This window comes from Callorhinus ursinus, unplaced genomic scaffold (assembly GCF_003265705.2).
Source record: "Callorhinus ursinus isolate GAN/ISIS: 27379988/994484 unplaced genomic scaffold, GSC_fseal_2.0 scaffold35, whole genome shotgun sequence".
In the NCBI taxonomy this organism is placed as follows: Eukaryota; Metazoa; Chordata; class Mammalia; order Carnivora; family Otariidae; genus Callorhinus; species Callorhinus ursinus.
The window spans coordinates 1560830-1588631 of NW_027397097.1; the positions used below are offsets into that span (position 1 = coordinate 1560830).

The 27802-nt window shown below is 44.6% G+C and overlaps 1 protein-coding gene and 1 pseudogene across 6 annotated transcripts in view; one reads left to right on the forward strand and one right to left on the reverse strand.

Annotated features, from left to right (window-relative positions):
- STIM1 (stromal interaction molecule 1) overlaps nucleotides 1-27802 on the reverse strand; it is a 188838-nt gene that overhangs the window by 87260 nt on the left and 73776 nt on the right. Inside the window, exon 1 of one of the 6 annotated variants that reach the window (XM_073879623.1) lies at nucleotides 17524-17544. The exons of 4 other annotated variants lie outside the window; for them this stretch is intronic. The gene's annotated coding sequence lies outside the window, so the exon portion shown is untranslated. Of the gene's footprint in view, nucleotides 1-15784; nucleotides 15805-17523; nucleotides 17545-27802 lie in introns of those variants that run through there. One more of the 6 variants, XM_073879624.1, reaches the window with a different exon arrangement.
- LOC112806168 (NADH dehydrogenase [ubiquinone] 1 alpha subcomplex subunit 1 pseudogene) lies at nucleotides 1918-25056 on the forward strand (annotated as a pseudogene).

A 27802-nucleotide genomic window follows, 5' to 3' on the forward strand; every position in this document is an offset into this window, starting at 1 on the left:
TATTCCCACAACATTTATTTGTCTATTGCTGATAACATTCATCATACTGTGTTGCAGTTCTGTCTGTCTTCCCCATCAGACTGCGATTTCCAGAAGAGCTTAGGACCATGTCCCCAGCCCCAAGCAAAAGCCAGGTTCTTGATAGATGCTCAGGAAATGTTTTTTGATGAATAATTAAATACCAACTAACAATTACGTGTAGGATTTCTCTAAGCAGAAAAGAGAATTCTAAGTAAAAAGAATATTACAGGACCAGGTTTTTAAATTGTTTGATCTCAGGGCCCCTGTATACTCTTGAAAACTGAAAATCCCCAAACTGATATTTACCATATTAGAAATTAAAATACAAATTCTAGTAGCAATTAATTCCTTTTAGACCACTAAATCTCCTATACATTAATATAAATAAGATTTTTTTATGAAAAATAATTGTTTTCTGGAAAAAATGTTTTCTGAGAAGGGTGGGATTGTTTTACATTTTTGCAAATCTCTTTAATATCTGGCTTAATGGAAGATGGCTGTAGTCTTATATCTGTTTCCACATTCAATGTGTTGTTTTGATCCAAGAGCAAAACAGGTATATAGCTGGAAAAGAGAGGAGTATTTTAATAACCTTTCAGATAACTGTGAACATTCTTCTCTAATATTACATCAAAACTCAACAAGTGGTAGGTTTATCAAAGATTAGTTGCAGTGTGAAATTTGAAACTATCTGGATGAACTTTTTGTACTCTATTATGTTAAAATCTATTGCTCTATCTTGAACTTTGAATAATCTTTTATCCAGGCGTGATTTTGTAACATGATGCACTGATCACATGGAAACTAGTGATTCAATGAGTTAGGCAGAGCTTCCAAATTTGACCCATTTCATCTATACAATATCAAAATAATCAGTTATTAGTATCACCACTAATTTCATCAGGAAACTTTTATTATTTATTTATTTATTTGAGAGAGAGATTGAGAGAGAGCTTGGGGGGGGGGCGTGTGGTGCAGAGGGAAAGAATCTCAAGCAGACTCTGCACTGAGCATGGAGCCTGATGCGGGGCTTGATCTCACAACCCTAAGATCATGACCTGAGCCAAAATCGAGAGTCAGACACCCAACCAACTGAGCCACCCAGGCACCCCTTTTTTTTTAAGTAGCCTCCATGCCAAGCATGGAGCCCAACATGGGGCTTGAACTCACGACCCTGAGATCAAGACCTGAGCTGAGATCAAGAGTTGGACCCTTAACCGACTGAGCCACCCAGGTGCCCCCATCAGAAAAGCTTGAAATCTAGGGAAGCTGTCAAGCTCACAGTGGCAGATACAAGTTTTCCACAATTCTAAGTTTTAAATAAAAGCCAGAATTTTATCATTGGCAAAAAATACTACCAGTTGTTTTCCTCTAAGTAGCAAATTCACCTCATTCATTTTCAAGAAAAGATCTGCCAAATAATTAGTTTGAGTAACTATACTTTATCTGTCAGTTATTCTTTCAAATAAAAACAGTGTTCCCTGGGGGCACCTCAGTGGCTCAGTTAGTTAAGTGTCTGCCTTCGGCTCAGGTCATGATCTCAGGGTCCTGGGATCGAGCCCCACATCGGGCTCCCTGCTCAGTGGGGAGCGTGCTTCTCCCTCTCCTCCCTGCTCATGCTCTGTCTCGCTATCTCTATCAAATAAATAAATAAAATCATTTTAAAAAATAGTGTTCCCTGAAGAAAGGAGGTAGTTCAACTTGCAACTCAATGGCACAAACACTCTTTCTTGAAATAAACATCAAACTTCTATCTGCAGCAAAAGTGCTTTACGCATATTTCCTGTTTCATCATACAGAATACTAAAGAGACATGTATTCATGTGATACAATTTAATAGAATTCATACATTTTTAGTTATATATTTTTGAAAAAATTCTTTTTTAAACAGAGCGCATGGAGGTGAGGAAAACAGTGACCACTGGCACAGTTTTGTGGCACTGCTTTGACTCCTGATAAGGAACCAACAGTTTTACCTAACTGCTTTCGTGCCATCAGTGCAAATGTAGACAAGGTGAAAAAAAGCAAATAACATCTTAGCATTATTATTAAAATGTCTTTGACTTTTTGGACCCCTGAAAAGATCTTGGTGACCCCCAATGGTCTGCAGACCACACTTTGTTAATCACTGGCAGGCAAAACCACAGTCTTTCCCTCATGTCCCAATCTCCTCTTTCTCCAGGCAGAGCTAATCACCAACTGCTCTATGCTCCAAAGGACTTTATACATAACTCTGTTATATTAATTCTCATGCTCTGAGTTGTTCGCATGCCACATCCAGAAATGGGCAAGGACTAGGTTTGACTCACTCTATCCCCCAGGGCCTAGTATGGCCCCATCACGAACATCCACCATCAAGGAGGAAATCAGGAAATGCTGGCTGAATGAATGAATGCGTGCATGAATGGATTCATAACAAACTGTATCTCCCCCAAGGACAAGAGAATTCCTGAGTACAAGCGACCAACTCCCCCCCACCCCAATATCCACCGTCCACCTGATGCCTCTTCTCTTTCAGCCAGTTTCTCCTCACTGAGCAGTAATTCATCCCCCTGAGACCACATATCTGCAGGCGTGCAAAGCAGAGCCCCTGCAGCTGAGCCTGACCATGGATTGTCTGGTGTGAGACACAAGCCCAGAGGGAAAGAAGTGAGAAAAACAGCAGTCAAGGAAGAAGGTACAGATGAGGAATAGAGAAAGGCCCTGGTCAAACTGTTCCTTACCACTTGTCTGGCACCTGAACGGAATCTGGAAATTGCTGAATTTTGCCAGCAGGAGCGTCATCTGTTGCGAATCATTTCTCCACTTCACCTCCCACCCGACAAAGCGGGACCAGGAAGCTCTGCAGGAACTCTTGATGGGAGCAAAATCCACCCTTACCCTTAGAAAGGGCTCAAAAGACTGTTAAGAAAGAGCACCAGCCCTGGGAAGACTCAGATTCGACCAAGGACCCTGATATCCCAGAGATAAAACAGCACAGAACCTAGAATGAGGCTGAGGCTGGGGGTCTGGGGAGGGGAATGGGGTGGGAGGAAGAAGTACCATCTAAACAAAAATGTAAAGAATGAGAAGGGGGGGTGCCTGGGTGGCTCAGTTGTTAAGCATCTGCCTTCGGCTCAGATCATGATCCCAGGGTCCTGGGATCGAGCCCCGCGTTGGGCTCCCTGCTCAGCGGGAAACCTGCTTCTCCCTCTCCCACTCCCCCTGCTTGTGTTCCCTCTCTTGCTGTGTCTCTCTCTGTCAAATAAATAAATAAAATCTTGAAAGAAAGAAAGAGAGAGAGAGAGAGAGAGGAAAGAAAGAAAGAAAGAAAGAAAGAAAGAAAGAAAGAAAGAAAGAAAGAAAGAAAGAGAAAGAAAGAGAGAGAGAGAGAAAGAAAGAGAAGGGGAACTGGTTTGGGACCTGGAACTGGCAAAAAAAGGGCCCCCTTGGAACACAGCACATAGTAGGTCTAGCCACAGAGGAAAGAGGAGTCAGCTCCCTGGGGCTGAGTGAAATCCAGCCTCCTGAGGGATGTTCTTGCCCCTGTTAGAACATCATGTCCTCATATCCAAGCAGAGGCCCAGCTCTCCTCAGCAGGGGGGCAGGAATTCAGAAGAGCTTTCCTTATGGACAAAGTTGGCACTGGTTTCAGCTACCCAAGCAGCACTGAAACAAAAGACTTCCCATATCTCCCCCCAAGGAGAACACATCAAAAAATAACCCATACAACACCAAGAGTGAACCCTAAGGGAAACTATGAATTTTGGGTGATTAGGATGTATCCATGTGGGCTCATCCTTGGCAAAAAAATGTACCACTCTGGTAAGTAACATTGGTAATGGGGTTGGCTAAGCATGTGTGGAGGCAGAGACTATGTGGGAAATCTCTGTACCTCCCTCTGAATTTTGTTGTAAACCTAAAACTGCTCTTAAAAAAAAAAAAAGCATAGTCTACCATATGTGTGTGATCAGTAAACGTTTTTATAATTCTTGCTAGCATACTTTAAAAAAAATATTATATATATTTATTATAATGCAAGATAACTATATTTTCACTCTAACCTGTGATCTGAATACTCCGGTAACAAGTTTTTTAATTCATATGAAATATAATTAAAGAAAGCCCTCAGTGGAAAAGAAAAAATTCACAGCCTTGACAATGTATAGGGCTTCAATGTGCAACATACTGAGAGATACACCTCTGATTTCCATGAGCATTCCTGACTTTGTACCTCTTCTGGCCTTACTTCAGTCGGCTTACAACTGCAGTTATTTGAGGGTATCTGAGGGCAGAGCTCATGTCTTTTTCATTTTTTCATAGCACCTACTACCACCTCACACATGATACACTTACTTGTTGATTTGCTTAGTGCCCATCTCCCTCCAACAGAAGTAAGGCTCACAAGAGCAGTGACTTTTTTGTTCCCTGCAGTAACCCCAGGGACTCAGACAGTGCTTGGCACACAGGAGGTATTCAATATAGATCTGCTAAATGAATGAACAAATCTTTCTTTTCCTGAGTGTGCAAAGAAAATGTCTCCTCCAGACCTGACTTTTAAATGTTGAAGTTTTAAAGAATCTGCGTTCGGTCCAAGGCTCTCTTCTCTTCATACTACTCTTCTCTTCATACTACTCTCTCCCCTCACAGCCTTGATTACCATTTAAAGAAATTACTAGTCATTGCCAACTCCCCCAAAAAGCAAAATGATGTTTCTGCTGCAAGTTTCACTTGTGACCCTCAGAAACCCACAAAAGCCAGCTACCTACTAAGTATCTCCACACAAGGATGTCTGACAGGAACACGAACGCATCATGTCTAAATCTAAACGCGTTAGTTTTCCCCAAACTTTCTACTTCTTCAGTTGCTTGTGTCAAAAACCTTCACATCTCACTCTCCCTCACTCCCCACTTCTAAACAAGCACCGATCCTAGTTCAAGACTCAACTATTCCAAATCCTCCTCCCCTCACAGGGAGATATTCTGAATACTTAACGAACCATCAGCAGGAACACTACCCATAGGCAATGCAAGTGCATACCAGCTGACTGATTATCTGTCCAAGTGAACTCCCTACTCAAAACCCTTCAAGGGGCGCCTGGGTGGCTCAGTCGTTAAGTGTCTGCCTTCTGCTCAGGTCATGATCCCAGCGTCCTGGGATCAAGCCCCACGTCAGGCTCCCTGCTTAGTAGGGAGCCTGCTTCTCCCTCTGCTTCTGCTGCTCCCCCTGCTTGCTCTCTCTCTCTCTCTGACAAATAAATAAATAAAATCTTAAAAAAAAAAAAAAACCTTCAAAAGCTTTTCATTACTCTTAAGATGAAGTTAAAATTTCTTAAAGTAGCCTGCAAGGCCCAGAATGATTTGTCACCTGCCACCTTTCTGGTCTCATGTCCAGCAACTCCCGTAGCTTTGTGCTATCCTTTGAGGCTCCAAGTTTCTCCCCTCCTTTGCACATATAGCATGTTGGTTCTCAACTCCAGCTGCATATTAGACTCACTTAGGGAGCACCGATGTCGCTGATGCCCAAGCCCCATCCCAGACCAGTTAAATCGGTATCTCTATGGGTGGGATCTAGGTATGGGTTTGGTTTGATGGGGGGTTTTGCTTTTTTGTTTTTCCTTGAGACGTAACATACATACAGCAAAGTGTATAAATAAACATATAGATCAACCAACTTTTACATGCGTATATATCTAAGTAACTACCACCAAAATTAAGAAATAAAACATTCCCAACACTCTAGGAAGACTTCCTCGCTCTTGCTCCTTTCCAATCAATACTACCACGACCACGATCTCACCCCACCCCATAATAGTAACTGCTCTTCTGACTTTTATCACCATACATGAGTTTTGCCTTTTCTTGACATTTATAAAAATAGAGCATGGATATTTCTTAAGACAGAATGGTATACAATAAAATGTCTCCATTTTAAGTGTACAGTTCAGTGTGTTTGACAAACATATGCACTTGTATAACCACCACCCCAATCGAGATATAGAACATTCCATCACCCCAAAATGTTCCCACTTGGTACTTCACTGCCAAACCTCATCTGCCACCCCACATAACCACTGATCTGATTTCTATCATTATAAATTAGTTTTGCTTGCTCTAGGACTTCAAAGAAATATCACCAGTATGTACTCTTTTGTGTCTGGTGGCTTTTGCTCAGCATTCAAAAGCTTCAACCGTGTTGTCACATGAATCAGTTTTCTCCATGTTATCACTGAGTAACATTCCACTGAATGAAGAGACCAAAATTTGTTTATCCATCCACAAGTTTTTAGCTATCACAAATAAAGTGCTATGAACATTCATGTACAAGTCTTTGTGTGGACATGTTTTCATTTTTCTTGAGTGAAAATGAGTTTTTCATCCTGAGTTCCAGTAGAAGTGGAACCTCTGGGTTATATGACAGATTTGTTTAGTATGTTTAACTTCTTTTTTTTACGACTTTTATTTCTCTATTTGAGAGAGAGAGCACATGGGGGGGGGGTCAGAGGGAGAAGCAGACTCCCCCCGCTGCGGGGCTCCGATCCTGGGACTCCAGGATCATGACCTGAGCCGAAGGCAGATGTTTAACCGACTGAGCCACCCAGGCACCCCTTTAGTATGTTTAACTTTTTAAGTGCCAAGATGTTTTCCAAAGTAGTTGTATCGCTTGGTACTCTCCCCAGGAAGAACGAGTATGAAGCACCAGCCCAGCTGCTTCATATACTCTCTTATACCTGGTGATGCTAATGTGCAACCCAGGGTGAGAATAACCTAGAATTCCTATTTACCCAAAGGATACAAAAATACAGATTCGAAGGTATTTTTATAAAATATATAAATGTTTATATCAGCATTATCAACAATAGCCAAACTATGGAAAGAGCCCAAGTGTCCATCAACTGGTGAATGGATAAAGAAGATGTGATATATGATGAGGGAGCAGAAGGCAAGCTGAGGACAAAGCACAAGCTGACACCCCACAACACCCCCCGCCCAGCTGGGATATGTGTGACATTCCTCAGGTACTCTCGGCTGCCCTAAAGCTAAGGGAAGGGAAAACAAATGGGTAACTGACATAGATCACAGTCCTGCAGGACAAGAGTCTCCATCAGTTTACAGATGTCTTAGTGATTTACAAGGAAAAAGCATTCTCATCAATAGCCTAACTTTCAGAAACCCATAGACTCGATTTCCGGGAGCCCTAACATCACTCTCTCCTCCACAGTGCTGTAGAAAACAAAGGTAGAGGGAATGTAAATAAAATAAAATTTCCTTATAACCGGCAGCCCATTGACAAATACTGGAGGCAGGCAGAGTATGACATTCTTCCGGAAGGTCCCAACTGTCTTAAAGTTAATGCCTTACTAGAAGGAAAAACCATCTTAACTTGACAATAGCCAGGCCTCCAGCATCCTGTGAGTCTTCTTTAGCATATGAAAGTTCTTTTGGACACCCCTGTGCCCCTACCTCCCCCCACTCCCAAGTATATAATCAGCCACCCCTCACAACCCCAGCGCAGCAGCTCTTTCTGCCCACGGGTCCTGTCCCTGCGCTTGAATAAAATCACCTTTTTTGCACCAAAGATGCCTCAAGAATTCTTTCTTGGCCATTGACTCTGGAGCTCACCAACATTCCAAAACTACATCAGTATATACACACACAATGGAATATCACTCGGCCAGCAAAAAGAATGAACTCTTGCCATTCACAAAGACGTGGATGGATCTAGAGAGTATTATGCTAAGGGAAACAAGTCCATCAGAGAAAGACAAATACCATATGATTTCACTCATATGTGGAATTTAAAAAACAAAACAGATGAACATATGGGAGGGGTCTGGGGGGGAACAAACCATAAAAAGACTCTTAAAGATAGAACAAACCGAGGGTTGATGGAGGGAGGTGGGTGGGGGATGGGTCAGATGGTGATGGGCATTAAGGAGAGCACTTGTTGTGTTGAGCACTAGGTGTTGTACGTAAGTGATGAATCACTGAATTCTACTCCTGAAACCAATATTGCTCTGTAAGTTAACTAACTTGAATTTAAATAAAAATTTGAAGGAAAAGAAAAAAAGAATAACCTAGAATTCCTTTTGTATGGAAGCCTCCTCGTTCTTTCTTGATCTGCAGACTCTGATTCATACTGTTGGTCTGAACTTAAACACTTTTCCTTCAAAGAATCTTCCTTGATCAACTTCCCTGCCAAACTGGTTTAGGCCCACATTATACATTCTCTAAAGCACCCTGTATTTTTTATTGATAACCCTTTTCACAATTATAATTATTTGTGTGATAATTTGCTTAATATCTTTCTTCTCCACTAACCTGTAAGTTCCACAGTGGCAGGAACCATGGCTGCCTTCAGGGCTGAATCCTGGCTTCGAGCCAACACCCAGCACCTAGCAAAGTCCCTAGCACAACAGCTGGGCTCCAGTGAATATTCACTGAGTGAACCAATGAATGCCCACAAGAACTCAGTTGATGAAAGAGCAAGCTGACACAGAGATGAACAGACGTAGTCCTTGCCCACAGAAAGTACGAGAATGAGCACGGTATATGAATCACAAAGACACAAAATAGAATATGGTAAAACACAAGAGACCAGAGCACCAGGAGGTACCACCATCTGAACAGGAAGAAGACAGCAGGAGTGGAAGGAAGGGAGGGCATCCCAGAATAGGAAGCCCCAGAGCAAGGAGCACAGCATCTCACCCAGATTCATTTGTAAAAGAACCCAAAGTCAAAGGGTATTTTTTACCATCTTGCAAAAATTCTTGGCATACCATGGGAGTAATGGATGTTGAGATCTCCACTGTACTCAGACTCTTAGCGGCAGAGTTAGAAGGGCTTTGGAGGCAGCAAGGACCACCACCCACCTTAAAACTGGAGGAGGAGACTGGGGCTATGGAAGGGGAGGTTGGCCAGCAAAATAGTGGCAGAACCAGATTAGAAGCCTCGCTAACTTCCTATGCCATGTCCTGTGGCAAGGCTATCTGGTGGGGAGCTCCAGATGAGTCTGTGCAAGAGGGCTCCCTAGAACTACTAACCCTGGGCGCCTGGGTGGCTCAGTTGGTTAAGCGACTGCCTTCGGCTCAGGTCATGATCCTGGAGTCCCAGGATCGAGTCCCACATCGGGCTCCCTGCTCAGCAGGGAGTCTGCTTCTCCCTCTGACCCTCCCCCCTCTCATGTACTCTCTCTTTCTCTCTCAAATAAATAAATAAAATCTTAAAAAAAAAAAAAGAAGAAGAAGAAGAAGAAGAACTACTAACCCTTACTCTCCAAGACCCACAAATAGGGACAAGTTCCAATACGTTCTGCTCATCTACCGAGGGCCAACACAGAAGTCCTAACTGGTCTTGTACCATTCCCCAAGCAGGGTAACATAGCATTCTTGGTTTTGCCCTAACTTCTTTAGTGTCCAACACTAACTAGAGACCGCTTCCTTATTAAGACTTAGAAACAAAGTTAAAAAGACACTAGGGAAGGAATACTGAATCCCTAGTACACTCTGCGGGGAGAAACAAAAAGAGCAAAAGAATATGCTTCTGTTTAATCATATGGAACATAATCATCTGCTAGGACGAGACGAATTCTTCAGCCCTCTCTCCACCCAGCCAGCCCATCGTGTCCCATTTCTACCTTCATCCTCTCTGTATTCTTTTCTTCAAATATTGGTTTCACAAGAAGCTTCCTTCCCAAAGAAGGTGGCTGATCCCTAAAATTAGTCCCCACCAAGCAGGCCAGGACCTCAGGAACCCAGGCTTCTGGTGCAGGGGCCTTCTAGCTGTTCTGACTCCCCTCCTCCCACGTCTCCTGCAGGGCTTTGGACTCAGACTGTTAAGGGGGTGGACCAATCTGCCTGCCCTTTAATTTTTAGAACCTTTCTGACTAAATTAAAAGTTTCTGAGCCCCTGGTGGCGCCTGGGTGGCTCAGTCGTTAAGCGTCTGCCTTCGGCTCAGGTCATGATCCCAGCGTCCTGGGATTGAGCCCCGCATCGGGCTCCCTGCTCTTCGGGAAGGCTGCTTCTCCCTCTCCCACTCCCCCTGCTTGTTGTCCCTCTCTCGCTGTGTCTCTCTCTGTCAAATAAATAAACAAAATCTTTAAAAAAAAAAAAAAAGTTTCTGAGCCCCAGTTCAGGATTCACATGCTACCACTTCAATGCTGATTTCTGACTTTCAAACACCTAATTGCTGACATTGAGCTAGTTAGCCAAACTAACCAAAGGCACCAGGAATATGAAAAGAAGTAAGATACACTTCTCGGGCCTCCAGGGTCCCCCCACCCCTGCCCCTCAATGATTAAAATACATACTGAATTACAGAAGTGGTAGTTGCAGGTCTTTAAATTTCAACCTTCCTATACTCTGAGGGCTCCTAAGGATTTTCTTATTTGAAAAATCAGTAAAGTCCTTGGAAAAACAGTCAAGCCCTGTGTTAGTCACTCACTTGTCAGTTGTCTATTCTCTGCTTTACCTGTGAGTCTTATCTTCCCAACTACAGATGAGTCTGATTTTTCTGGTGTTCCCCTGTGTCTGGCAGAGCCCCGGGCAACACAAGACCTGGTCTAGGACAACTGAAAGCTTCTTATTGGTTTTGAAGATTTGCTTTCTCAGCTTTGGGGTCCCACATACCACAGGTCTTTACATTCTGAAGGTATCCTGTGCTAAGAAGCATGACAGCCCCAGAGAAATTAAATCAACACACACTTGTTCAAAAGTTGCCCCAAATTCTCTGACCTGGCACCTGACCCAAACATTCCTGCATCCCGGCCAGCACTTGTCAGGGTCTGAGATAGCCAAAAAAATAATTACAAACAACTCAAAACAGATTTCTCCTGGGAAAAGTTTTGTACAAGTGCTGGGATGGGCCCCCAAGAACTTGCCCAGATAAGGACATTGCACAGTGCCCAGGGGAGGTGTCCAACCCATTTAGTGGACCCTCTAGGATTACACCCTCTGGTTCAGAAGTGGACCTGGCTCCCAACAATCAGTCCTGATCACAGTGGCCCCAAGAGCACAGTGATAAATGCCTGGGTGAGCCAGGCACACCACTACATGGGGTGAAACCAATGTGGAGTCCAGGTTTCCTCGCAGCAGGAGGTCATCCTCCAGCCGCCCCAGGCCCACTGCTGGCTGGCCTACCAGAGAACACATTCCTGGGCTCCCAAAGAGACCAGACCCAGCAAAGAGCTTCTCATCATCTTCCTGCCCCACATAAGCCTCCACTCAAACTATACGAAGGAGATAACTGGCCCCCTTTCTTCTTTTCTTGAGAGAAGATAACCAAGAACATCTACAGAAAAACCTTGCAGTCAGGATGATCATTCCAAAAACTGGGTTTGCAGCCTTTCCTCACAGGATGGCGATGGCAGTTCTCAGCTATGGTAATGGCATCTCCCCAGAAGGGGGACTGACTATCCAGAACAAGCCCAGGCTCCCCAGCCCTGCTCCCACGTGCAAATGAGCCTGATGTGATTTCTGAGGAAAAGCCTCTATGGCCAAGCAGGCTCCAGCTCACAGAGAACTGAGTGCAGGTCTCCATGTACTTTGCCTGGGTTACTATGGTTTCCTCAGTGATCTCCCTGTCTCTGCTCATTTCTCTCAAACTCATTCTCTACTAAAGCAGTTAGTATAATTTTTCTAAAATTCAAATCTGACCACACTACTCTCCTGAATAAAATCCTTCACAGGTTCACATTAAAAAATCTGCACACAGGGGCGCCTGGGTGGCTCAGTGAGTTAAGCGTGTCTTCATTTTGGCTCAGGTTGAGATCTCAGGGTTGTGAGATCGAGCCCTGCATCCGGATCCGTGCTCAGTGGGGAGTCTGCTTGAGATTCTCTCTCTCCCTCTCCCCCTCCCCCTGCTTGCACACGCTCGCTCTCTCTCTCTCTCTCTCTCTCTCAAATAAATAAATAAATCTTTAAAAAAAACAAACAAACAGTATACAAATGTTCGTGTAAACTTTATGTGTAATAGCCCAAACTGGGATCAGTCCATATGTCTTTCAACAGGTGAATGGTTATATACATTATACACAATGGAGTACTACTCAGCAGTACAAAGGAATGAAGTCATGATACATACAATCACTTAGATGATTTTCCAGGGAATTATGGCTGAACAAAAAAGCCAATTCCAGAAAGTTACAAACTCTATGGCTCCAATTATACAACATTTTTGAAAGGTCAAAACTTTAGAAACAGAGGACAGAGGGGTTAGGAACAGGGAAGAAGTGGGAGAGAAAGGTGTGGTTATAAAGGGGTAACATGGAGGTTACATACACACAACACATACACACAACCAGTACAAACAAAACTGAGGAAATCTAAACAAGATTGGCAGGTTGTGTTAACATCAATATTCTGGTTATAATATTATACTACAGTCTGTCAAAATGTTACTGTGGGGAAAACTGTGAAGTTTCCCAATGATCTCACTGTATTATTTTTTTTCAACTGTGTGTCAATCTACAATTATCTCAATAAATATTCTAATTTAAAGAAAAAAGTCCTTTGCAGAGCCCCCAAACACCTACAACAGTAATTCCTAACTTTTTTTCAGTGAGGAATTCCAAAAGCTCCATATAGTAATAGTTATACTTTTTTGGGCGCCTGGGTGGCTCAGTTGGTTAAGCGTCTGCCTTCAGCTCAGGTCATGATCCCAGGGTCCTGGGATCGAGCCCCATGCCGGGCTCTCTGCTCAGCAGACAGTCTGCTTCTCGCTCTCTCTCTCTCAAATAAATAAAATCTTTAAAAATAACAATAGTTATACTTTTAGTATCTACAGATTGAAAAATAATTGGGAAAATAATATGAATTCATGAAACACCCTTCAAGGACCCCCTTCAGTTTCAAATCCTCAAGTTGGAAACCACTGGACTGTATACTGAATACAATGTAGCAAAGGATACAGGCTCTTCAAGCAGTGGCCCCTAGCAGGTCCTCTAGCCTTATCCCATACCACTCAACTCACACACACCTCACACTCCTACCACACTAAACTACTTTCAGTTCCATAAATATGCAAGACTCACTTTGTGACTTTGTACATGATGTTCCCTCTGCCTACAACATCCTTGCCCCATTTTACACCTGACTAATTCCTACTCAAGTTTCAAGATTCTACTCAGGCCTTTTCTAATTCCTCTAGGAAGTATTCTCTACACTGACTCCTTGGGTTATATTAGGAGCCCCTCTTCTGTGCCCTCATGGCCCCTGTGCTTCTCTCTATCACAACTTAGACCAATGAACCTCTGTATGCCTCCATTTCATTACCTATAAAATAAGAAGAAAACAGTATCTACCTCATACAGTTTTAGGAATGAAATGAGTTAATACATATAAAGTACTTCAAATAGAGCATGGCACACAGTAAGCACTCGATTACTACCAAGTTGTTTTTATTGTCATCGTCTGTCTAACCATTACACTGGAAGATCCAAGCAGGAACAATACTTGCAACCATCTCTGGTCTGGCCTACAGTAGGTGCTTGGTAAATAACTGGGAAAAGAATTAAGGGATCTAAGGCTGGTGGTGTAAGGAGGTTGAATCTAAGTCAGTGGTAGAACCGGAGATCTAGAGAATTGAGAAGTACTGCTAAGAGCAAGAGGTAAGTACAGTAGGAGCCAGGAATAAGATAGTCATCTCTCAAAGATAAGCACCAAACGACTCTTACAGATTACTAAGAACTTGGGTGAAGAAACATAAATGAGAACTGCTAAATTATACATATCTTCTAAACTAGCTGAAGCCATACTCAATTATTATGCAGAGCTCTTTTGATTTGTCACTATAACCTGTTAATTTTGAGCTGAAAAAGCTGTTTCACCTTTTGGAGGCACTGTTTCTTCAGCTGTAAAATGTGACATAATAACATAATTTCCTAAGTATTTAAGATTATGAAAGCAAACTACCCAGCCCATTGGTTAAAGTAAAACTAGTTTGTTCTGAATAAATGTTATGTCACCCCCTTGCCTTCAAATTTTCTTTCTCTTAAAAAATGTAAAAAGAAAAAGGGTAAGTCCCTTGGATAATAACAGCCTAGATGGAGAGAGGGAAGAGACGAATGTGAAGGGGACCTATACAAAGCACTAGGACTTGGGGAAGGGTAGATGGGTACCTAAAATTACTCTCCCCCCCAACTCCTCATGGTCAGAACTTGCTGGCCCTTCAAGGCTCAGGGAAAGTCCTATTCCCACCAGCCTTCTGTAACCATTCCAGGCCCTATGAGTCTCCCCTCTGAGGCCACGGCACTGAGCCCAGCCTGGTTCAGGCACCACCTCACGAGGTCACTTCCAATCATAATTGGACTCTGTCCCCAGCTGGCCTGTTAGCTCCTCAGCAGTGGGACCTGAGTGTCCTCCTGCTATCTCCACAAGAACAGAATTAAGTACCTTGTTACTGTCTAAGGGAGAAAGGGGGGGATGAACAAGTCAAGAACTATGTTGGGACTTGTACCTACATTGTCTCTTTTACAAATCTGTAAAGTCAGTATTTTGATTATCCCTAATATAAGATGAGGAAACTGAGGCCCAGATATGCTAAGTGACTTGCTCAAGTCATATAAATAGTAAAAGAAAGGCTGGAACTGGGATACTGTCCGTCTCCAGAGTCTCGATAAGAAGAAATGCATACTGGGCGCCTGGGTGGCTCAGTTGGTTAAGTGACTGCCTTCGGCTCAGGTCATGATCCTGGAGTCCCGGGATCGAGTCCCGCATCGGGCTCCCTGCTCAGCGAGGAGCCTGCTTCTCCCTCTGACCCTCCCCCCTCTCATGTACTCTCATTCTCGCTCTCTCAAATAAATAAATAAATCTTTAAAAAAAAAAAGAATAAATGCATACTGGTTACCAAATATATAGCTGATTTGTTGGGCAATTTGGTCACACCAGCTCCGCACCTCAACTCTTCTCTGCTGCCAGTCTGGGCCCGAGAGAGCTATTTGACTTCTTCTCTTCCTCTTATTTTGTCCCAAACGCAAAGGGAGCTACCCTGGGTCCCTTCCACAGTGGTGTATGTGGAAGAAACAGGCTAAAAAGAGGGCCATGCCAGGGGAATAGAAGGGAGGCAAGTATTAATATCCTACAATAGCAGAGCTAGTTAAACCCTCTTGTTTTACAGATAAGGACACTTAACTCTGAGAAGGCAGGTAACTTGCCTAAGGTGACACAGGTGAGTGGAGACTGAAACCTTGTCCCCCAAACTCCCAAATTGGTGCTCATTTTGGTCTACCCGGCACAAGGCCATGGAGAACGAGAGTATGGCCTGTCAGGCTTGTCACTGAGCAAAAAACCCAAACGCTGTAAACACAGGAAATGGGCTGGGATGAGGTTCAGAAGGAGCAGCAACTTTTGCCAAGTTAGAAGTGTTGAAGGGTTTCCTGTCCACAGCTGTTAACTGTCACAGAAATGCTCCAGAAAGCAATACAAGGTAGAAAGGGGGAAAAGAGAGAGAGAGAGAGAGAGAGAGAGAATGAGGAGAAAATATTTAGGCCCAGAAGTGACTTTATAAATTATTCAGCCCAACCTACTTAATTTTACAGATGAAGAAGCTAAGACTCCCCAAAAAAAGAAAAATGACTTGTCCAAACTCACACTCCAAATTTAAGGACCCTTAGAAACCACTTACTCGGTTCAAATCCTTCATTTTAGGGATGAGAAGCCTGAGACCCAGAGAGGGAAAGAGCCTTGCCCAAGGTCACAGGGCTAGAGGGGCGAATCGAGACTGGCACTGAGCTCTCTTCTACCTCACAGACCTGTGTGGTTAGAGGGAGCCCCCTGAAGTGACTTACCTCAGACACAGCTATGTTGACCATGGAGAGAGTACAACAGGTCAGGAAACCAAAAATAAGCAGGATATATACCAACTAATGAAGAATAACAAGGACCAAACACAGCAAGCTTATAAGAGTCCAGACAAAAGTGCTCTGGCTGCTTAAGACACTTTGGAGAACTAAGAGGCAGAAAAATATTCGAGCTATTCCAGGAACAGAATCCAAGGAAGAACGAGTGGGGCAGGCAAATAGAAAAGGCCGGAAGTGCTAAGGGAAATCCCAAGGTTCTGCTTCCTTCTTCCGTCCTAGAGGTAATATCCAGAACACACCACCTCAGAAGCAACTCTGGGTTCAGCAGGCCACTCTGGGGGCATACTGTATAGTAACTAGCCGATTACTGGGCCCCCACATACCATTGCTGGCAGGTATAGAGGGAAATTACATTTCCGTGAGGCCTGGAATTTCACAGAGATTCACTTCTCATGCCAGCCCTGAGACACAAGGATTATGACTCTCACTGAACGGATAAAGGAAACTAGGGCTTAGGGAAGACAAGTCTCTTGGTCCGGCATCAAGTTATTACTGTATATGGCAGATCCAGTGTTCAAACTTAAACTCTCCTTCAAGAAATGTTCAATAAGTGCCTGCTTTTCCAACCCTGTCCTAAGGGCTGGGGATACACTGAGGAAACAAACATGGCCCCTGGCCTATAGGAATTCCAAGCAGGGAATTGTGAATGCTTACTGGGTCACCCACATTACATAGGACGCGTGGCTATCTAGAGGCTAGAAAGAACAGAAAGGCCAGAGGAACCCGAGCACTGAGAGCTGGGCTACAGTAGTGGATTCCTCCAGAGACAGGGGGACTCTGGTGAGAAAAGATGGGAGACTGACCAGCATCACTGTACTTTTCTCCTACTCTGGTCAGAGCTTTCTCATTCAACATGTCCCCAGGCCTCACTACAGTTAAGGCAGTCTGGCAGGGCAGAGGCTCTTGATCCTGCTTGACAAATGAAGGAAATGAGACCAACAGCAGTGGTTCGTCCTAGGTGGCACAGTGAGCTGGTGGTAGAAAAAGTCAAGCCTCTCGGCTTCTGTTCTTTCTACTATAGCTGCTCCGACTCTGGACCACAAAAGGGGAAATGAAATCTACGACGGGATTGAGGGAGAGTTAAAACCTCTAGATTTCTCTAGCCATCCTCTTTTCATCTCACCATGACTCCCAACCCCACTCCCCCGTCCACCCCTCATCATCCTCACAGAGTTCTTAACTTGGCTTCCATATACCCTCATTCCCTCCCTTGGTGCCTCAAAGTCAGGGATTTCATCAGGGAGTTAATCAACCACAAAGTCTTGGCCACCATCAGACACCATGTCCTCAGGGAAACATTCCCCTCCACCAGCTCATCCTCAGCATTCAGATCTTTAAATGGCAATCAAAGAAGAGAGGAATGCTGAAAAATGGAAAGGCCAGGGGGAAACACCCTAGCAGGGGAGAACATTTCACACGATCTGAAGTCTGCACAGAAGACGTCCAATTTGTCCCAGTCTGAGGTCCACCTGCCAAATCAACCCAGTTGGGGGCTTGACTTCCAGATAAGAAGGAAAAGTACTAAAAACCTACCATTAACTTATTCATTCATTCATTCTTCGTTATTGATGTTTATTCTGTATACAACTTATGTTAGGTGCTAGAGCCACACAATAAAAAACAAAAAACAAAAAAACAAAAAAAACCTCTGCCTTCAAAAAGCTTACCTTTTAGTTTGTGTTTCTGGTTGTAGAGGAAGCCATTTTTTGACTAATTCATTTGTTTCTATCACTTACGTTGAACCTTGCATGTATGTGACCAATTTGTTTTCTTCAAGTCTTTGTAATGTGACTGTGGGAGATAATGGAAAGGAGGAAAGCTGTGTTTGTTCTCTGCTATATTTTTCCATCTACTCAGGAAGTTTTGTGGGGTTTTTTAGAACCCTGAGTTGGCCTGTGGCTCTTTTGGTAAAAGGTGCATTCAGCAGTAAATAATCTTTTTCTTTTTTTTTTCTTTTTTTTTTTTATTACAGCATAATAGCTTTACCAGGGGGAAGAAAAGCTTACCTTCTAGTGAAGAAAACAGGGAATCAGGATACAAGGAAAGAGCTACAGTTAAAGGATATACCAACTTCTGTGGAAGCAAGGTGACTAATTCTCTTGTAAAAGTCAGGGCAAGGCTTCCCAGAGAAAATGCCATTGGCTTAGTCTTAGGGAATATGAAACATCTGGATTCTAGAATGCCAACCCTACATAGCCAGGGCTGGAGAGGTCTCTAAAGGCAGACTAAAGACTCCCAGGTTCCTAGCAGAAAAGTTGATGTGGGATAAAAGAAATACACTATAGCCCTTGTTGCTTCAAAAATAGTATACCTCTGGGGTATCTGCTCCAGGGAAAACCATCAAACTCTGTAATACACCTAGCTCCACTCTGCACTCACACAGACCCAAAGCACTGAGCATAAGCTTGAGGGAGACTTCTCTATCTTGTGCATGCACGCTTCTGCTGCTTGCCTTGCAAACTGGCTCCCAGCAGCCTGAGCCACCTTACCTCACAAAAAGCTCTGCTGGTGGAGACCACCATTAATGGTCTTAAGACTTAAAACTTGGGGCACCCGGGTGGCTCAGTTGGTTAAGCGTCTGCCTTCAGCTCAGGTCATGATCCCAGGGTCCTGGGATCGAGTGCCGCATCGGGCTCCCTGCTCAGCGGGGAGTCTGCTTCTCCTTCTCCCTCTCCCTACCTCATGCTCTCTCTCAGATAAATAAATAAAATCCTAAATTAAAAAAAAAAAGACTTAAAGCTTAAAAGCCAGCTAAAATGAGAAATGGTCCAGTTCAAATGAAAACCTCTAGTGGTTTAACTTTGAGCTGGTCAAGATGAAGACAAAAATCCTTTAATGCAGCACAAATACAGAGCAAAGCAAATAGGTCATAACAAACCACAGTTCATTTAGTGGAAGCAGAAAATCCAATAGTCCCTGCCACCTTACCCACCCATCACCAAACCCATGTTCCAGCCAGGCCCAGCCAAGGCACAAAGCACAAGCAGCACTGGAAGGAAGGGTGAGGGGGAAGGTCCTCAGGCACTTTCTGGAAGCACTATCCCAATGGAAGAGGGTAGCTTCCTATCCCCCACCCCAACTGCATAGAACACCAGCCCAGGCTGACCCTAGTGGGACTTGCAAATCAGCAAAGAAGCTGGTGAGGTGCCACCCAAGCACCACAGGCCACTCTTCCCAGGAAATCGGAGCTACTTTTGCAGCCCACGTGATGAGATCGCTGTGTGCAGTCTAGATGTTATACGGCCATTGCAAGGAGCGCTGTTCTGCAGAACTCACCGGAATAGAGAAACTGGGTTCAAGTCTCACTGGTAACTTGATCATCCACTAAACCCATTCTCATCTCCATGCACATCCCCCCACCGCCCCCATCAAATCCTGCCCTGCTGTCAAGCCCAATGCACACACTGCTTACTCTGAGGGGAACGTTTGGCTCCCCAGTGGTCCTCAATGACCGCTCTATTTTATTCGAACAACATTTATCCACTCAAACAGTATGCAGCGATGCTCCTCCTATGGCAGTACTGTCTGCTTGGCAGTGCTGCACTCCCCTCCCTGGAACTCAAGTTCTTTGACAAGGCTGACCAAGACCTACACTTGTATTGCCTAACCCTCGCAGGAATTACCTCCAGATGCAACAAATGTCCTATACTAGACGATTCAACAGGAACACACCTCAACTCAAGAGCCCACTGCCAACTGCCCCCCTCAGTTCGTCTTGCCCCTTCTGATCAGATCTTGTTTCCTACCACTTCATGCAGGCCTCACCTCGCTCACCATGTTGATGACCCTGTTCCCTCTAGCAGAGGCCTTCAAACGGCAGACATCAGTTGACTGACATTCCTCAGTTAATGGATCAGCTCTTTTTTAAATTAATTTATTTATTTCAGAGAGAGAGAGAGAGAAAGCACAAGCAGGAGTAGGAGCAGAGGGAGAGAGAGAGAATCCTCAAGCAGACTCCCTGCCGAACACGGGGCCCAACCCAGGGTTTGATCCCAGGACCCCAAGACCATGACCTGAGCCAAAATCAATAGTCAGACTCTTAACCGACTGAGCCACCCAGGCGCCTCGAACTTATTTCTTTAACTGTTAGAGTTCATCACTAAGGGCATACACTTTTTATAAAAGTTTTGTATCATTTAAATTATTATTATAGCAGCTAACATTTATGTAGCACTATGTGTCAGGCACTATTCTAAGCACTTCATATCTATCTCATTCACCCTCATGAAAACCCTACAAGGTATCAATACGATCAATTCCATTTTCCCAATCCAGAAACGAAGGCATGGAGAAGTAAACTAAGTGGTAGCATTTAGAGACAAGCAGTCTGGCTCTAGAGTCCAAGCTCTTAACTACTACACTATGCTGCAGAGTATAATAAGGACCTTTATATACATATAGACACATGTGTACAGGGCTTAAATACACCTCCCATAATACACTTCTTCTAAATTAAGTCCAAACTTCTGTCTCTTTAGCTTTACTCTGCACTGCTTTTCCCATGTGCCCCCCACTCCCACCAGACTGACACACTCACAAGGCCTGCCCTTTCATTCCTGGCTTGCCATCCTCCCTCCTTGCTTCCCCCAAATCCTAATCAACCTTTCAGGCTTAGCTCCTCTAGGAAAGCTCCTAGAAAAACGGAGGGGAGGGAGGGAGGGGATCACCACTGGTTTAATGCCTACCATGCATCAGTCACTATGCTGGTGCTTTGAACACATCACCTCATGTAATCCTCACACCCCTGTGAGGCTGCTATCACTATACCCATTTTTACAGATAAGGAAAAAGTAGTTCAGGGATTTAACCTGTCAACAAGCCACAGTTCTAAAGCACACACTCTTTTCACCATACCTTCTAAGCCCTTTATGACCTACTCTCCACATTTAAATGTTTACACATATACTACTTAACTTTGCGTTTTATTTAAAATTGTCTCAAACTATTTTCCTGCTTATGTATGTGTCTCTCTCTCCAACTGGACTCTAAGCCCCTCACCCCAAGGGCTTCCTCTAAATCCCTAACACATGGCTAGGTACACAGTGACTGCAGAGTTTTACTGAACCAAATAGGTTTGGGCTCAGTTAGATCTATTGTGCTCTGGGTAAAGCTGCTAAACATCTGCATCTTAACCATATGTAACTATTGGTTAATTTCTTCTAGAGCTAAGAAAAAAGTTCTCTTAACCAAGAAAATCATATAGTGCAGTCTATGAGTCACTCTTGTCGGCAATATGAAGATCCCAGAAAACAAGGAACAAAAAAAGAACCACAGTGGGTGGAATGTTTTTTCCCATCCCACTCTGTAGGGAACACAATTGGGCTGATGTTCTCTAAAGAGTGCACACAGCTTCAGCTACAGAATGAGGGAATCCCAAAGGGAAATTCAGCAAAAACCAGCCAATCCTTCAGATGCTCACAGGAAGCCCCTGGAGGGTTCAGAATAATGCGGTAGCAAATACTGGCCAAGGACAGACAGAATCTAAGCTTCATTTATTCAACAAATAGTTCCTTTTTTTTTTAAGATTTATTTGTTGGGATGCCTGGGTGGCTCAGTCGGTTAAGTGTCTGCCTTCGGCTCAGGTCATGATCCCGGGGTCCTAGGCTCGAGCCCCACATTGGGCTCCCCACTCAGCGGGGGGCCTGCTTCTCCCTCTCCTGTCTGCTTCTTCCCCCTACTTGTGTTCGTGCTCTCTCTCCGTCAAACAAATAAATAAATAAAAATAAAAGGATTTATTTGTTTATTTGAGAGAGAGAGCATGTGCTTGAGCAGAGGGGGGAGGGGGTTGTTGGCCTGGCAGGGAAGAGGGAGAGACAGAATCTCAAGTAGACTCCCCAATGAGCGTAGAGCCCAACATGGGGCTCGATCTCATGACCCCGAGGTCATGACCTGAGCTGAAAACAAGGGTCAGATGCTTAACCCACAGAGCCAGCCAGGTGTCCCTTAACAAATAGTTCTTGACGGCACTAAGGATACCAGTCAATCTAGTGTGTAATCTAGACAGGCAAATTACTTAACTTCTCTGGACCTCAGTTTATTCACCTCTAAAAAGAGCTTAGTAAGCACTTTTTTGCCCATATCAAGAAGTGTTGAGAGGGTCAAATGAGAAAGGACAGATCAACATCACGGACAAAGAATAAGGCTATTTTTTTTTTAATCGCGGTCAGACACATATAACATAAGGGGCTGTATTTCATACTGTATTTCTCTGGCCTAAGGGGAGAGCCGTGGTTGGGAGAAATGTGGAAATGAGATCAGTGGTAACCTCAACTGCATCGTAGTTACCCACTTTCCTGACCCCCTGTTGGGCCTGTAAGATTTCTAGGAGTCACAGCACAAAGTCCGTTCTAGAATTTTCAGGATTGAAACCCTAGAAGAATCACAAAATCTCAGAGCTATAAGGCCCGTTAGAGGCCAACTTATTCTAACCCATACTCATTACTCATCTTGCTTCCAGCCCATCACCAGATAATCGGGATGGCACTGCTTCTGTGTATATATCCTCTGGGCGCCCCAGAGATCAAGCAACATTATATAAGCCAGATTATCTAGTTTCAATAACTATGTTTATTTTCCTATTGCTATCCCTGAGTCTTTAGAAAATTCTTGTCTAAATATTCTATGCAGGGCTCAGTTATATGGTAATAAAGAAAAGTTCCCGTGCCCAACTTGGATCCAAACATAAAAGGAGAGCAGTACCTTGCTGAAGCTAGTATGATATAGTGGAGATAATTAGTGAGAGTTCCCCCCATGGAGGAAAGGGTTTTAAAATCCAGGTTTAGATGACATGGTCCAGTTGCCCATTCTCACATCTTCTGATGTTAACCTTACTCATTCTGGATGGTGGGTGGTCTTATAAGAAATCCAGCATTTCCTCACAATGGCTCTAGGCAGCTAGTCTGTTTAACAGTTGTAATGTCAAAGCACTCATATCTCTGGGTGGCCCACTCCAATGGTAGGAATTTCTAGTAGTTTGAAAAATCCTCCTTGTACAGCAGGGGACCAGATTAAAAATAATTCAAACTACTTCAGTTATGGAAACTGCCATTTTAAAGTTGTCAGCCCCCTCTGCCTTAGAAACATCAAGTCACCTTGGAGCAGACCCTTGTTCTTGAGGGAGTCCCCTTTTAACCATATAAATATAAAACAAGGAAGCACACATTCCCTAGGGGAAAGGAAACAGCATGATCTTTTGTGACTTGGCAAAGACTGTTCCCAATACCCCTTAGAAAGTGAATACAAATGAATGAACACACATATGTGCAGGATCCAAAACCCTTCCAGGACAAAAGACTGAAATCTTCACCCCTTTCTTTTGAGGTTCAATGCTATTATCATTTCCCTAACAGACTGAGATCCTAATCAAGTTAAAGGTAGAAAGGAACATTAAGAGCCTACAGTAAGTGCTCACACAGAGGAAACAAAGTCTGAATGGGTGTTTCAAGCTCAATACTATAACCAAAATGACTGTAGAAGAAGGCTGGTTCTGGAACTGAAATGTGGCTAAATCTAGAAATACTTCTAGACCCTGCCAACTGGTGATTGTAGGGGTTCCCTCCTCCAATGAATGAGTTTATACATATATGAACTGAGGAGCATTCACTCTGAGAGCTCAAGCATAGTGGAGCCTAGGCCAAATGTGAAACTGAAGGGTGCTGTCATCCTCCCTCAAAGAACCACTGCACCATGTGTAGAACCAAGTCCTCGTGGCTACGCTAAATAAGGAAAGAGTACACTGTGAGAGCCATTCTTAAAAGCCACACTGTGTGCCAATGACAGAAGCTGAAAATGGGGCCCACTAACAGACCAATAAGATTCTCTAGTTCTCTCTTGGGAACTAAGCCTGACTCCTTTGGACCAAATAAGCCTACGAAGTTCTTAAATACTTCAGAAAGAGAAAGAGGAAAGGCCCCAGGAGAGACGTACTAAACTTCAGATAATTTCATCCTCATTCAAGAGATCAATCTTACTACTGAAAAAAGATCTGACCTTATTTGTACTCCAAGCTGATGACAAGCTGATGAGGTATGTCATATCCACTGTACCTCAATTTTTCCAAAATATGCTTATACTGTCCCACCCACAGGGCTCTCTAATTATGCCTTCTGAAGCCACAGAGAAAAACAGGTTGATGCTCTCATCCAAAGAATGGCCTTTCAAGGATATGAAGGCAACAATTATGTTTTCTCTTCAGGGCTTCCAAATCTAGTTCCTCAACCCCTCTTCAAAGGACTAGATTTTCAGGATCTCTATCCACTGTGCCTCCTTTATATATGCTCTGACCTGTCCGTGTGGCCCTGAGAGTTGCCTAGCCCAGAAATGGATGCAGGCTACCACAGACAGCACTCTCAGAGCAAATGAGACTATTCTTCTGTTTCACATCTCAGTTATGTGAACCGAGGAGCCAGTCCCCTTTTCAGGCACTACATTATACCTTGTTAGGAGGCTCCCTAGTCAGGGCATGGAGAGGTGAAGGCTGGCCAAAAGGCAAGTAGCTCTGCCTGCTTGGGTCCTGGGATTCTAGTACTGAGATTGCTGTTTCATCCCTCCCCACTGCCTACCTCTGGGCCGCTTGCCCAGGACCCCTTTAATGCTTAGACTTTAAGCCTAAGTCATCTTACTCCTTAATCTTGTCCACCCGGACAAGAGAGGCAATGACTGAACCACAAAGGAAGAGATGGAAAGCAATATGGTAGTCAAGAATATGGGCTCTGGGGTTCAAATCCTGGTGCTATCACTTATAAGCCATGAGACCTTGGACATCCCTTCAATGTCCCTTAACTCCTCTTATACTTTAGTTCTCTGCCCTCTAGAATGAGGATAATAATAGTACCTATTGATGGAAATGTTCTATACCTTGACTGCAGGGGAGAGATTACAGAGGTTGTACATCTTTGTCAACACTTAAAACAAGTGCATTTTGGAGGCCGGGTCACCTTTACCGGGCCGGGCAGGCAGGGGCTTGGCTCCGGCAACCGCGCTGCGATGTGTGGTTCGAGATCCGGCCCGGGATCAGCGTCATGGCCATGTGCTTGGTCATCCCCGGCATAGCCACGGCCCACATCCACACGGTCAGTAACGGGGGCAAGGAAAAAAAGGTTGCCTATTATCCATATCAGTGGAGTCTGATGCAAAGAGATAGGCGGGTCTCTGGAGTTAATCATTACTATGTGTCAAAGGGTTTGGAGAATATCGACTGAGGAAGCATTTTCCTGATTGATGAAAAATAACTCAGTCATACTCATCTACCCCTCCTAGAAGGTTATGCAGTGTATTAATATAGTGCATAATAAAAACAACAAAAAAAGTAAAAAAAAAAAAAAAAAAACAAGTGCATTTTACTCTGTGTAAATTTACTCAATAAAGTCACTTTGAAAAGTTTTTTTTAAAAAATTATAGGAACTGGGCGCCTGGGTGGCTCAGTTGGTTAAGCGACTGCCTTCGGCTCAGGTCATGATCCTGGAGTCCCGGGATTGAGTCCCGCATCGGGCTCCCTGCTCAGCGGGGAGTCTGCTTCTCCCTCTGACCCTCCCCCCGTCTCATGTGCTTTCTCTCTCATTCTCTCTGTCTCTCAAATAAATAAATGAAATCTTTAAAAAAAAAAAAAATTATAGGAACTACTCATGGAGGATTGTAAGGATTAAGAGAATTATAAAATACCTAAAATAGTTCCAGAAATCATGATAAGCACTGGACAAATGTTATCTATCTGTAATGGAATTTGCAGTGCTGCAGACAATCTCTATGTCCTATGCTTGCTGCTGGGGAGCAAGGGACGGGTCTGAAGACCCAAAGGCATCCTTGGCTAGCCCAGATGTGGTATGTTCCCAGAAGCCTCATTACAGATCTGGCTTTCACAAGGATCGAACACCAGTGTTACAAACCACACTCCTCCATGCTCCAGCCAACGTTGTGTTTAACACTGGGAAAGCCAAACCACAGGAATCGTCATCAAAACCAAAGATATTCCAGGGAAACTGGGAGGGATCTGCTTTCTTTAGTCTTCTTCTGGCTTAGCTCATGGGGTCCTCCTGGAGGAACTTGGGTTTTTATTCAGTCCTTCACCAAGTCTTTCCTGACTGTCTCCTGGATCTAGCCAGTGCAGGAGTGCGGGAGTGCCCGCAGGACAAGATAGCCAGTTTCCCAGCTGACTCACCCTCACCAAGTTCACAGTCTATAGGAATTACCAGTAGAAAAAGAAAACTGATATGCGAGGCAGCAAGGTATAGTGAAGGGAGCTACACTTCTGCTGTGAGTGGGAAGACCAGCGTCCACCAGCCTTGGCTGATACCAGTCATAATGACCTTGAGCTTGTCCCATACCCCCTGTGGACCTCGGTTTCCTTCTCTATTAAAATGAAGGGAGACAAATATACAATCTCACAGTCTGTGGCCTGGTGATGGAGGAAAACCAAATGTAACAGGACTTGTTTCAGGCTCGCGGCCGTGTGAGAAACCTCAGGGTGAGCCAAGTGAGCTAGGTTAGAAGAACTGATTGTCTCCGATCCAGCTGCAGCTGCCGCCACACCGGGGAGAGTATGCACAATCTGGAGGAGATCCCTTTCGGCTGCTATTACAGGGAACAGTTCATTTCCATTTTCTCACTCTGCACTGCCCCAAAGGGCCAAACCTGAGAGTGAAGGAGTCAGGATGCCAAGAGTGGCTCATTTCTGGCATTTCCTCCCTACTCATTCCCTGGGTCAGGCCCAGGGGCTTCGAAGAGCACTGTGGGTGAAGGGCAAGGTAAGGCCAAGCAGACAAAGATAACCATCTGGGGCACACGACACCATTCCCTCTGCCTGTCAGCCACTGCGATGCATGGTGGCAGGGCTCTGGAACCTGGACGACATGCAGGACACTGAATCACCGAAGAGAACCCTTCCGTAGCTCCTGGAGGCACACAACAGAATGGTACGCAACCATCTGCTTCCAGCTCAGGCATTAGTGTCGTTCAAGGCAAAATTACCGATAACTTGAGTCTCCCTCAGGCCCTGTGCCTGCTAACAAGAGATGAAACCCACTCTGTTTCTCACTCTCAAGAGGCTCCATCATGGAAAGGGGGGCAGACAGGGAAGTGGATAATCACTGCACCACAGAGGCCGGTACAAAGTGCTGTGGGGGCACAAAATAATGCAGCGTCACTGAAAAGGTGACATCTAACCCGGGTCTTGAAGGATGTGTGGGCGTACAGGGGGTAAAGACAGGAAGGACATTCCTGACAGAGGGAACAGAATGTATGAAAAAGCCTGTCATGCTTCAGGCACTGCAAGCAGTCTGGTGGAGCTGGCACACAAGACAGGTGGGTGCAGCCGCCTCGTGGTATTGAGGACCCTACTTCTTACACAAGACGGAGACCGCAAAGCCTCCATGGGGGCGCAGAGGAGAAGACAGAGTGCGGAGAAGCGGGTGAGGCGGTGCCGACACATCCCTCCCCACCCCCCCTCCCCAGACTCTGCCCCACACACCTCCCTCTCCACAGCACACATACTCCTACACCCCTGACAGCTCAGGGAAGAAAAAACCCTCTCACACTGAGGTCAGCAGCTCCAGGATCCCCAGGGGAAGAGGCTGGTCCTCCATTAAAAGGAAGAAACAAGAACATAAGCCCCTGGAAAAGGGACTACTAATGTACAAAGGTCCAACTGAGCCTGGCAGTCAGGCCCCTCAGGAAGCCCGGGGGGATCACATCCCACCAGTCTCAGTGCCTTTTTCACTCAGACTCATCTCTGGTGAGCCATCTCCGGGTCTCTCTCCTACTGAGAGTGCTGGGGAAGCTGCAGCGAGAAAGGCGGCCCGACAAATCCGGAGCTGCCTTACTTCTCAAAAGTGACTTTAGCTATAGTTATGTCCTTGCCTCACACTAAACGCAGGCACAAGAATTTGGATGGGAAAAACAATTTAGATACTCTAGGGTATCTCCCAAGCAGGCACATTCCTGAGCCTCGGC